Here is a 12,148-nt window from a genome sequence, read left to right as displayed (position 1 = left end):
ATCATAAATATTTCATTATTAGTGATGACTTTAATTTTTCATCGTAAATAGTATTGTTGGTGATGAAAATATTTTCGTCATCAATAAATTCATCGCAAAAACTCTCTTTTCTTGTAGTGCTCCTATGCCTCTCTTCTCCCTTGGCCTTCACACCCTCTCCTCTCCTCTCTTCCTCACACCTCTATGCCCAAAGACTGGGCCTTCTTTGGCCTCCACGCCCAAAGGAGTTGAGCGTCTTTCATCTACACACCAAAGGCTGGCATCTTGTTTAGAGAGAAGGCATTCTCTCTTCTACTTTCATCTTACTTCGAGGTGCATACTGATTTTTTGGAGAAGAAATAAAAGAAGAGAGTCTTGAACCATTTTCATGGATACTTGTAGAGGTCGAACACTTGTGTGGCTCTAAAAAAAATTAAAAGATATATCCACGATCATCAAACTATTGTGAATATCTACCCGCACAAAGGTAAAGATGAGATCTTCATATTTATATTTGATAAATTTTATTTGCTGCTATAGATGCTAAGAACATAATAAAGATAATCTCATGAGATGAGATCTAGTAGATGCATGTTAGACTAATTTGCTTCCGCTGCATGTATAAAAAAATTTTATTGTTTTAGCATGCATACCCTGCATGATTTTTTCTTCAAATTGATGCTCTCTTGTGTGAGAAAAAGTCGATTACCATGGATAAGAAGGATTGGAGGCGGCTCCAAATGTAGGCAGTGAGTACGATTCACTTATACTTGATGGATAATATGGTGATCCATGTACTTAGCAAAACTTCTCTGACGATAATGTAGATGAAGCTCGAAGTGATGTACATGATGAAGTCACTCACCAATGCTCTTTTTCTCTAGAAGCAATTCTACCAGCTGTAGATGAGAAAGGGGCAAAGCGTGCAGGAGAATCTCAGTAACTTTCAGAAGATCTTTATTAATCTCCTTAGCATTGGTGAGAAAATTGAAGAGAAGATCTGGGCATTGGTCTTACTTTCATCGCTTTTTTCTTCAGTTGAGTCTTTGGTGATTGTTCTTCTTGTGGAGAAGAATACCATCAAGATAAATGAAATCACTTCTATACTTTTCCAGAATGAGGTTCTCAAATGGGAGAATCAAGCTTCAAGTTCAGATAGCGACTTGGCTTTGGCGGTGACTAAAGATGGTGATAGCAAAGGACAAAGGGGTAGAGGATCACAAAGTGGGCGATCCAAGGCCAAGTCGATGGATTACAACAAGATCAGATATTACAGGTATGATGAGTTAAGACATCAAGTCAAAAATTATCTATAGCTCAAAAATCAGATGAAGGCTACTGCGACGGTGGTCCAAGATAATGATACAGAAGATAGTGATAATGTTCTTCTAGTGACTGATGAGGTATCTACTTCTTTTCCATAATGAATTTTGGATTCTATATATTTGTATCGTGTTTGCTGCAGAGAAGAACTGTTTGACTCTCTAAAGAACAGTGAGGGCACTATTCATCTGCCAGATAGATCGAGCTGTGCGATTAAGGAGATTAGGATTATTAGCTTACGGACTCATGATGGAGCAGTAAAAAAATTAGGCAAGGTCTGATGTATATCTAATTTCAAAAATAATCTAATTTCACTGAGCAGACTGGATTCAAGCAGCTACAGGTAGAAAGCGGATGATGGAATCCTAAAGGTTCTCTACAATAGTAGGGTTGTGATGAAGGGAAAGAGGTATGAAAGATATTACCTCTTAATAGGAAGCTCAGTATGAGGTGGACCTTCAGAAGCCAGTAAGAGCTCAAAGCACGGTGGAGCTCCAGATACAGGTGGATTAGGAACGAGATGGGAGACTCGAGAGAATGACAGGTGACATCGTAAGGTGAAGTTCTTATTACCGCAAGAAGCTACTCCGAGCAAGTCTCAGATCAGACAGATCACAGCATATGATGAAGATGAGATTAAGCGGTCTGGCTCGACTTTCATGTTTATCCATCCAAGAGCAGTCAGACATTTGCTCTAGCGTATGAGGGCGAGATCATAGAAGCTCTCAAAGTTATGTGAAAATCGAATGTCAAGTCGAGGTGGAGATTGTTGGATTTTGACACTTTGAATTCGATCCACAGCAGCTAAAGATGGGAAAGCCCATAGCAGAGAATAGCACGCGAGGCCCAAGAGCAGAAGCCTGCAGGCACGCAGCTTGCTAGCACACAAGGCCTATAGCGTGCAGCCCAGGATGTGGATGCACGGACCACCGCACTTTCCACCGCAAGATCCAGGGCATGCCCGCATACAAGCTGCATAGTGCACACATAGGAGTCGTGGTCCACACACGGTTTCACATGGCTCACGTGTGTGCAGACGAACGTGTGACATGCGGCGCATGCGAAGAGGCTCCGATCCATAACTGGCTCATGTAGGATAGTTGTGCACTATCTATGCATAGTCCATGGGCTATTTTGTACAATCAAATGGTGATGGCGGTGTGCAAGTGCAATCAGAGGGCTATGGATGCTTGCAGGGGTGATCAGTGGTCAGACTCCGAATAGGAGTCAATTTTAGAGTCTTTAAAAGAGACCTGAGAGTCTGAGAAAATAGTATAACGATTAAGAGCAGCAGGCACCAGCAGGTGGTGACCAAGGAGTCCTTTTAGAGGTTCTTTGAGAGCTTTGTAAGGGAGAGTCGAGTGCTTCTTATTGAGAGAGATAGATTGATGTATAAGAGTTGATAGGGTGTGATCTCTTTTTATATTTATTCTTTCTTTCATAGTGAAGCTTGTATGCCTTGTGGAGATCAGTCTTGGGCTGATCCATGTATTTGATTATCCTTTTTATATATCTTCTTTCTTTCTATTACAGTATCGACATCATCACTAGGGTTAGCGATCTTGGGTGGAGAATCTATTTTTTCACACTCGTAAGGGATTCTCTCCAACAAAAAAAAAAAAGATAAGCTATACTAGCTCAGTAAGTAGAACCTATATTTTCTTACTACATCAATCATAAATTTTTTTATGATAATATAATATTTAAAAAATAATAGATACTACAAAAATAAAGTATTTCACAGAGTATACTATAAAACAAGTCATAAATACAATCTTGCATGCATAAATTCATGAATATTTTGTAAACAAGATTCATAAATTATTCTCGTCAGATACTATATCATGTTTTAAAATATTACTCACAAATATTCATATTAAGATCATTTTATACCTATAATAGGGTCATATTTCTTAACCAACAAAGTTCTTATTTCGTATGCCAACTTTATACCTATTGGCGGGGCCATATCTTTTGTGAATGCCAACTTTATATATTGACCTTTCCAATTATAGAAATTTGTTCATACATATTTAAGAGCCTTTGAAATCTTTATATATATTTTTTAAAACATACACATGCATAGATGAAAAAATAATAAAATTTCATGCTTCATAAATATACTATTTTTATAAAATATATTCATGAAATCAATGATCATAATAAAATATATTTTTTTATTTCTCATATATTGATTCTTATTTTATGAAAAATATGATTTCATCAATAATAAATTATTTACATAAAAAATATGATAATTTAAAAATAAATAAAGAATGTAAGATCTACTTACCTCATTTATCCTAGATCTTTAGACTTCATTTGATGAATCACGTAATCCTATTTAAAATATTAAATCATAATCAATTTTGATTTGATAAATTTAATGAAATTAAATAATAATAAAAAAAGATGGTTGATCTGGTGATTGATCCAATAGACCATCTAGATATCGAATTGATTTGGGGTCATCTTATTGGAGTCAACATGGATCCTTAGAAGAGGAAGAGATAGTTCAGTACTAGGATTTGTATGTCTTCTTAGAGAGAGAAAGTAGAAAAAGAAAGTAGAGAAAGTTTTTGTATCTCTCAAAAGAGAAATCTATAATCAAGATCATTAGAGGTCATGTTAGAATGACTCGACAAAGATTAAGAATGATCAGATTCTATGAATATCTAGTAAGGGCTAGATTGGGATTTGATCTACTGCATCGATATCAAAATAATTTTGGATCTTTTTGAAAAGATCATATTAAATTCATACTGGAATCCATAGATCAGATAGAGAGAGAAAGAAGGAGAGGATAGAGAGAGATATGAAAGAGAAGAGAGAGATAGGAGAGAGAAAATGATTTCTTTCTTTTCCTTTTCTTTTTCCTTTTCTTCTTATTCTTCTTGTTCTTCTTTTTCTTTTCTTTTCTTCTTTTCTTGGCCGAACAAGGAAGCAAAGGGGGCCGGTGACTAGCTACCACAAGGCTGGCGATGGGCGGCAACAGCAAGCAGTCGATAGCGGTGGGGTAGAGGACAGCGACGACAAGCATTATCTGGCAAGAAAATCATGGGAAAAAGCATAAAAAATAGGAAACTGAGGCTTTTCTTCATTTTTTTTTGATGGCCATGATCTCATCGTGGAGAATCATAAGGAGGCCAAGCAACCTAATCGAGGGTCCGGTGTAAAGGGGCAGCAGCATCGGTGGTCAGAAAAAGAAAAAATCAAGGTTGAAAAATAGGAGAAGTGGAACTTAAATGATTTCTGGCCAAGCCAATGGCTGGTGGCGGCATCCAAGGCTAAGAGAAGATGGGAAAGAGGACCGAAGCTTATCTTAAACTCCGATGGCATCTCTGACAATGATTTTAGGGGGATATAGTGAGGGTAGTCTGCAATTTCAATGGAAGAAAAGAGAGAAAAAAGAGAGATGAGAGTTGGCTTCATCGTGGATTGCTTTGGAGGGAGAGAGATTTATAGAAGACTCCCAAGGGCTTTGGCAACCCTTAGGAGTCCAGTTCCTAATCAGATTCGACGAGAAAGAAAACTCCTATTGGGAGTGTTCATTCTTCTGTTTTGTTTTCTTTTTTATGCTTTTTCTTTTTCGCCTTAAAATTCATGCATCTCATCCAATTGGACTAGATTATCTTATTCTATCCCTCTTAAAAGAGTTTAGTCCTCGAACTTGGCATATCTTCACTCTTTTACAATTAAGGATATCTAGTCTTCAACCAGTGCACCGCCATACTTCCGCTATGCCTATGCTACTCTGATCTAAACCAACTCTTCTATACTCATCCTTTGGCTAATTCTATAAATCATCTAAGCTTAAGTTCTATCCATGATCAAATCTATTGCTCTAATACTATAAAATGTTACGTCTCAAATCCAAAATATAACATAGTCATGCTACTAAGGGGTGCAGTATAAGATAACACAAAGCCAACATTTATTTTCTTAAATAGAATAACAGATGCATCATAAAGAAAAGTAATAAAAAGGTTCAATTTAAATTTTTAATTAAATCAAAATTGATTTAGAGTATTTAAATCTAAAATCAAATACCAAATTCATATCTCAAAATTTATAAATAGTTAACTATAAGTCCATGATCATCAAATAAATTAAGTTTCAGCTATAAAATTCTCAAACTTGCTATGTAGATCTCTAAGCCTGAATCCTTCATCAGTCTTAACCTTATTCTTCTATAATATATATATATATATATATATATATATATATATATATATATATATATATATATATATATATATATATATATATATATATATATATGAGATACACTAACTCAGTAAGTACGATCTATACTTTCTTACCAAATCAAGCATGAGTTTCTATGATAATATAATATTTAAAAAAATAATAGATACTACAAAAAATAAAATATTTCATAGAGCATATTATAAAACAAGTCATAAATACAATTATGTATGTATAAATTTATGTATATTTCATAAACATGATTTGTAAATCAATCTTGTTAGGTATTCATGTCATGTTTCATAATGCTATTCATCAATATTCATATTAAAGTCACTTTATACTTATGATAGGACCATATTTCTTAATCGATAGAGTTCTTATTTTATATACAAACTTTATACGTATTGACAGGGCCATATTTTTTGTGGATGCTAGCTTTAGATATCGATCTTTTTAATTTTAGGAATTCATTCATTGCTATCTAAGAGGTTTTAAAATCTTTATATCTTTTTTCTTAAAATATCTATTTATGTAAAGAGAAAAATAATCAACTTCATGCTTCATAAACATGTTATTTTTATAAAATATATTCATGAAATTAATAGTCATAACAAAATATACTTTTTTATATCTCATATACTAATCCTTATTTTATGAAAAATATGATTTCATCGATAATAAATTATTTACATAAAAAATATGATAATTTAAAAATAAATAAGGAGTATAAGATTCACTTATCTCGTTTATCCTAGATTTTTAGACTTTGTTAGATGAATCAAATAATCATATTTAAAATATTGAATCATAATCAATTTTTATTTGATAAATTTAATAAAATTAAATAATAAAAAAATGGTTGACCTGATGATCGGTCCAATAGACCATCTGGGTAGCAAATCAATTTTGGATTATCTTGTCAGAGTCAACATGAATCCTTAAAAGAGTGATGGTTCGATACTAGAGTCCTATATCTTCTTAAAGAGAAAAAGTTGATAAAGAGAGAGAAAATAGAGAGAGAATCTTCATATCTCTTAAAAGAGAGATCCATGATCAAGATCATCAGAGCTCATATCAGGATGACTCAATGGAGATTGAGAGTAATCAGATTCTATAAATATCTAGCGAGGGCTAGGTTAGGATTCGACCTATCACATGGATATCAAAGTAATTTTAGATCTTTTTAAAAAGATCATATCAAGTTTATATTGAGGTCCGTGGATCAGATAAAGGGAGAAAGAGGGAGAGGGTAGAGAGAGACAAAAGATAGGAGAGAGAAAATATTTCTCTCTCTTTCTTTCTTTTCCTTTTCCTTTTCCTTTTCTTCTTCTTCTTCTCTTCTTTCTCTTTACTTCTCTTCTTTTCTTGGCTGAACAGGGGAGCAAAGAGGGCTGGTGATTGGTTGTCAAAGGGCTGGCAATGGATAGCAATAGCAAGCTACCGACAGCGATGGGGTGGAGGACAACTGGCGATGAATATTGGCCAGCAAGAAAATCATGGGAAAAGGCACAAAAATAGGGGATCGAGGCTTCTCTTAATTTTTTCGATGGCCTTTCACCGACAACCATGATCTCACCATGGAGAGTCATGGGGAGGCCGAGTAACCAAACTAAGGATCTAGTGTCAAGTGACAGTGGCGTCGGCAATTAGAAAAGGGAGAAATCAAGGTCGAAAAATAGGAAAAATGAAACTTGAATGATTTTCAGCCAAGTCGGTGGTCGGCGATGACTTCCGAAGCCAATAGAAGATAGGGAAGAAAGAAAGGAAGAGGACAGGGGCTTATCTCAAACTTTGGTGGCATCTTTGGATGATGATTTTAGGCGGACATAATGAGGATAATCCATGATTTTAATGAAAAAATAAGGACGAAAGAAGAGAGAGGAGAGCTGGCTTTATCATGAATTGCTTTGGAGGGGGAGGGAGAGATTTATGGAAGACTCCCAAGGGCTTTTGGTAGCTCTTAGGAGTCCGGTTCCTAATCAGATTCGATGAGAAAGAAGACTCTCATTGAGAGTCTTTATTCTTCTATTTTATTTTTTTATATATTTTTTTTATTTTAAAATTCAAGCGTCTGATCCAATTGGATCAGGTTGTCACATAATACTAATTGGAATGTGGGGTAAACAAATTTCTTTAGTGAAGATTGCAAATTTACTAAATATGGGCAAGATATATTACTGTACATCCTTGATTTGTTGATGTTACTTATAAATCTACTTGGAATGTATAAAACATCATATCATCTCCTATCTGGAGTAATATAGGTTGGCAAGGATTTATTTTATTAACTTATTATATATTTTTTAGCAATTCTTTAATCAATAAATGTTAAGATGAACGTATAAAATTATCATTGGCATTAATTTTAGTAGATTAGCTAATATAATAATAACCTAGTCACTGGCACTAAAAATTTTAGCAATATTTTTATTTACAATTCTCTAATTTTTTAACCCGAATCATGATAGAGATAAATTAGAGTCTCAATTCATCTTTGGCCACGTATCAAGAAAAATAAGATCTGTGATAGTAAGTCTTATCTATGTAAGGATTTGTAGGTAGTGTATGACAATCCTACCATCCAATTACATTATAATAACTAACAATAGATAGAGTGGCCATAAAAATAGTGTAGTTGCTTATTGACGAATATAAGCATAAAACAGCTAGCTTAAACATACCCTATATTTAGACCTTGTATAGTGAAAATAATCTAAACCTAATTAGATTATTTATTTAATTCAAGTCTAGACATCATCCCTACTGCACGATATCCGGAGGATTGTTAGAAAGAGGGATTCTCTCGATGTCAAGCATACTCACTAGAAGGCAAATAGGGTGGCGTATTTGCGAACTAGGTCGCCTCCTTTATGGTGAATCATTTGGGGAGGACGGTCTTATGGATGGTGATGGTAATTATTTCTGCTATTCTTCGTGATTTTTTTTTGTCTGATTTTATTGGATGTATTCATATTAGATGCATGTGAGCATTCCATCTTATTAAAAAAAAAACTAATATTAGGATCCAAGATCTATCTAAGCCAATTCAATGTCTAGTCTCGTAGGGATGATGACCCAATAGACTCTAGTTCTGGACCCAAGCTCCATTCTGTCATCTATAGGTATTGATTTGAAAACCACAGCTAGCTGATAGGCTCAAATTTTGGGATTAGGTTGGGATCAAATCAAGCTTTGACAACTCTGGATATGCATTAGTCCCTTACTAGGTTTTCAAGTCACTCATGAAAGGTGCAACCGCGCATGGGGATTGGCAAAACGAGACATCATATGACTATGCGTCTCACCTCACTCGGACTCAATACACCTATGGGTCCCAAATTAAGAATTAATTTCCAAATGCGCTTGGTGTGGAATATGGATCGCACAAAATTGATTGCAACTCCATCAAAATCCAATTGGATTTAATTTGACCTGAAAGAAAATATGGATCTAACTTTAAAAAATAAGATGTAACACCAAAATAAATGTGACCCAATATATACGTCAAAGCCAATTTGGGTTGGTTCTAGTGATGCTAGACTTCGAATAGAATCAACCAATTTGCAGCCCACGCATCCTTGTGAAATACTAGAACAGCCGCAGTCCCAGTACATGTTGGTCACGTATTCCATATCAAGAAACAATCTTGATTAATAACTCTAGCTTGGACCTAATCATATTAGGAAAAATTCTTTGTGCACCACCCGTGGTATAGAAAATCTGATATGAAGTACGCTACTCATCCTATTGGACCACGTAGCAATCACTTTTCAATATGTATTTATTTTTTCGTTTAAAATTTTGAACGATGAAAATATCTTTCTTAAAAATTATGACACCCTTCACAAAAATTATGACACCCTATTTTTTTCAAAAAAATTATGACATCCCTTCACAGAATTATGATATTCCTTCATAAAAATTATAACACCCCTCCTTTACAGAATTATGATACTTCTTGATAAAATTATGACACCCCTCCTTTACAGAATTATGACATCCCTTCACAAAACTTATGACACATCTTTATAAAAATTATGACATCCTTCCTTCACAAAAGTATCATAATTTTTGTGAAGCGATGTTATAATTTTTATAAAGAGATATCATAATTTTTAAGAAGAGATATCACAATTTTTTTTAAAGAACAGGAATGTCATAATTTTTTTGAAGGAGTGTCATAATTTTTGTGAAAAAATATCATAATCAAAGGATGGAGATATTTTTATTATATAAAATTTTTAAACGAAAAAGATGATCTACCGGTATTAAATACGTGTTTGAAAATAATGACTATGTGAACCAATCAGAGAAAATAATGCGCTCCATATTGGACTTTCTACGCCACCTGCCGTGCACAAAGAATTTTTCATGATATTGGTCGCACCGGACGCAGCCTTACACGTTAACCCATCGGTATACTTATTTTTAGGGCCCAAATTATCCAATTAGCAAATGCATTGGGCTGGGCCAAAACTTTGAGAGAACAATTCCATTATTAGATCCGGAAAAGGCCATACCAAACAGAGTCGCTGGTCTCAATTAACCTCTTTGCAGGCCTATAATCCAAGTAGAGGAGGGTGATAGAAGAGACCGATGCTTGGTCGATTGATCTAAAATCCAAAATCATTTAAATGATACCATATGATTAAATATCCATAATCATATATGTCTCTCCATTCTATGGATGTTGGAATCTATTTATATGTTCGTGTATGAGTGAATGTGCATGTGATGATGTTTGTATATGTCTCCATAGCAGAAACAAATTATATATGAGTGCATGTGCAATACCTTGAGAATGAAAAAAAAAATTATAACCAACTTCAACTTCGTCAAGGTCTTGTTAACTCCAATGTACCTTCTTTATCTCTCTCCTACTTTAATTTTTTGGCAAGGCACCTATGTTGTACTACGTGTTAAATACTAGTATATATAATTTAAATCATTAAGCTTAGAGTCTATGTAAATTTTACGTCCATTATTGTAGTCATTAAATCACTCTGTGTAGTATGTCTCGAGTAAAGATATCGAGCATGTGTTTGTTTACCCTTACCAAATTACATACATTATACATGCTACCAAACCCAATTAATAATTATAGATGCATACTTGTCTGCTCTTTAGTTTAAAACATATTATATTTTAAATCTTTTGTGGTCACACCTCTAATGAATCTTCTAGTTTTAAGTTAGACTTTGCTTGTCTCTTTAATATTGATGCTTGATAATTATAGGTGCATACTTATCATCATTTTGATTCTCCATATCAGATACTAATATATTTGTATAACTATGTAATGAACGTAATAGATTTATTAAAAATTTGCCTATTTAATGTGAGAATATATTTTATATAACCCTGTTCTAATGACAAAGAAATAATCAATGGCTAGGTTGGATAGATACGCTGGTATGCCATCGATATTTAAAGTAGAAAGGATAAATGAAAGTAGGGTTCATTGTTTTGATCTTCAATGGTCTTCGCTATTGGGTGCTATCTTTTCAAGGGAACAGAAACCGCGGTGCTACACTAACAAGGAATAGAAATTATAAACTAAGACATAAATAAAGATAGCTACAAATAAAAGATAGATAAAACAAAAAATATTGATCATTGGTCAATTAACAGTCTCTTCTTAGATATGCAATTTAGTCTTAGTTGGATGGTTGTTTATCTTTAGTATTAACATCTATGATTGTTGATTACTATCACTTAAACCATTTATGCATCTAGTTTTTTGGGTGACCATCTCTAGTATTGCTCTCAGCTCCTTATCCTACAATAGGTTAATAACATAGAATATAATTGGCCTTCCGTTGAACACAGCCTCTTATATAAGCTATATTCACATTCGACTTGCATTTCACAATTTATCTTTAGAACTTAATCTTACCTTGTTTGCCTTACCACTCAGTATGGTTTGACCGGTGCTATTGAATTATCACTCAATCTATCTTATATGACATCACATAGTAACTTGATTAATATTCATGCTTGGTCATTTTCTTATCTATGTACGATCATTCTATAGTCCTCCAATTTAGCCATGTGGCATCATCTTAGCCAATTTTCATATGGGATGTGATATGAATAGGCCTATTCGACACAATTCCAGATAGTAATCCTATGCTCTTCTTGTTATATCACACCTCAATGTTTAGTTTGATCCCATCGTCAATGGTGGAGTCTTCTTATTGTTATCATCTAGTTTCTAATGCTGCCATATGGCTACTAATATAACAGCAACTTAATCACTATATGCTAAAAATTTTAGCAATATTTTGTTTACAATTCTCTAATTTTTCAATCCAAATCACGATAGCGATAAATTAGTGTCTCAATTCATCTTTGGCCATCCATCAAGAAAAATAAGATCTGAGATAGTAAGTTTTATCTATGTAATGATTTGTAGATAGCGCATGACAATCCTACCATCCAATTACATTACAATAACTAAGCATAGATGGAGTGACCATAAAAGAGTATAGCTGCATATTGACGAATATAAGCATAAAACAACTAGCTAGGACCTCATATAGCTGAAAAATACTGAATTATCATCCTTGGTTTATATTCTTGATTCTAAACCCAATTAGATAATTTATTTATTTCAAACCTAGAGGTGTTGATGTGA

Source organism: Elaeis guineensis, chromosome 12, assembly GCF_000442705.2.
Source record: "Elaeis guineensis isolate ETL-2024a chromosome 12, EG11, whole genome shotgun sequence".
NCBI classification, from domain to species: domain Eukaryota; kingdom Viridiplantae; phylum Streptophyta; class Magnoliopsida; order Arecales; family Arecaceae; genus Elaeis; species Elaeis guineensis.
This window is presented reverse-complemented; position numbering follows the sequence as displayed.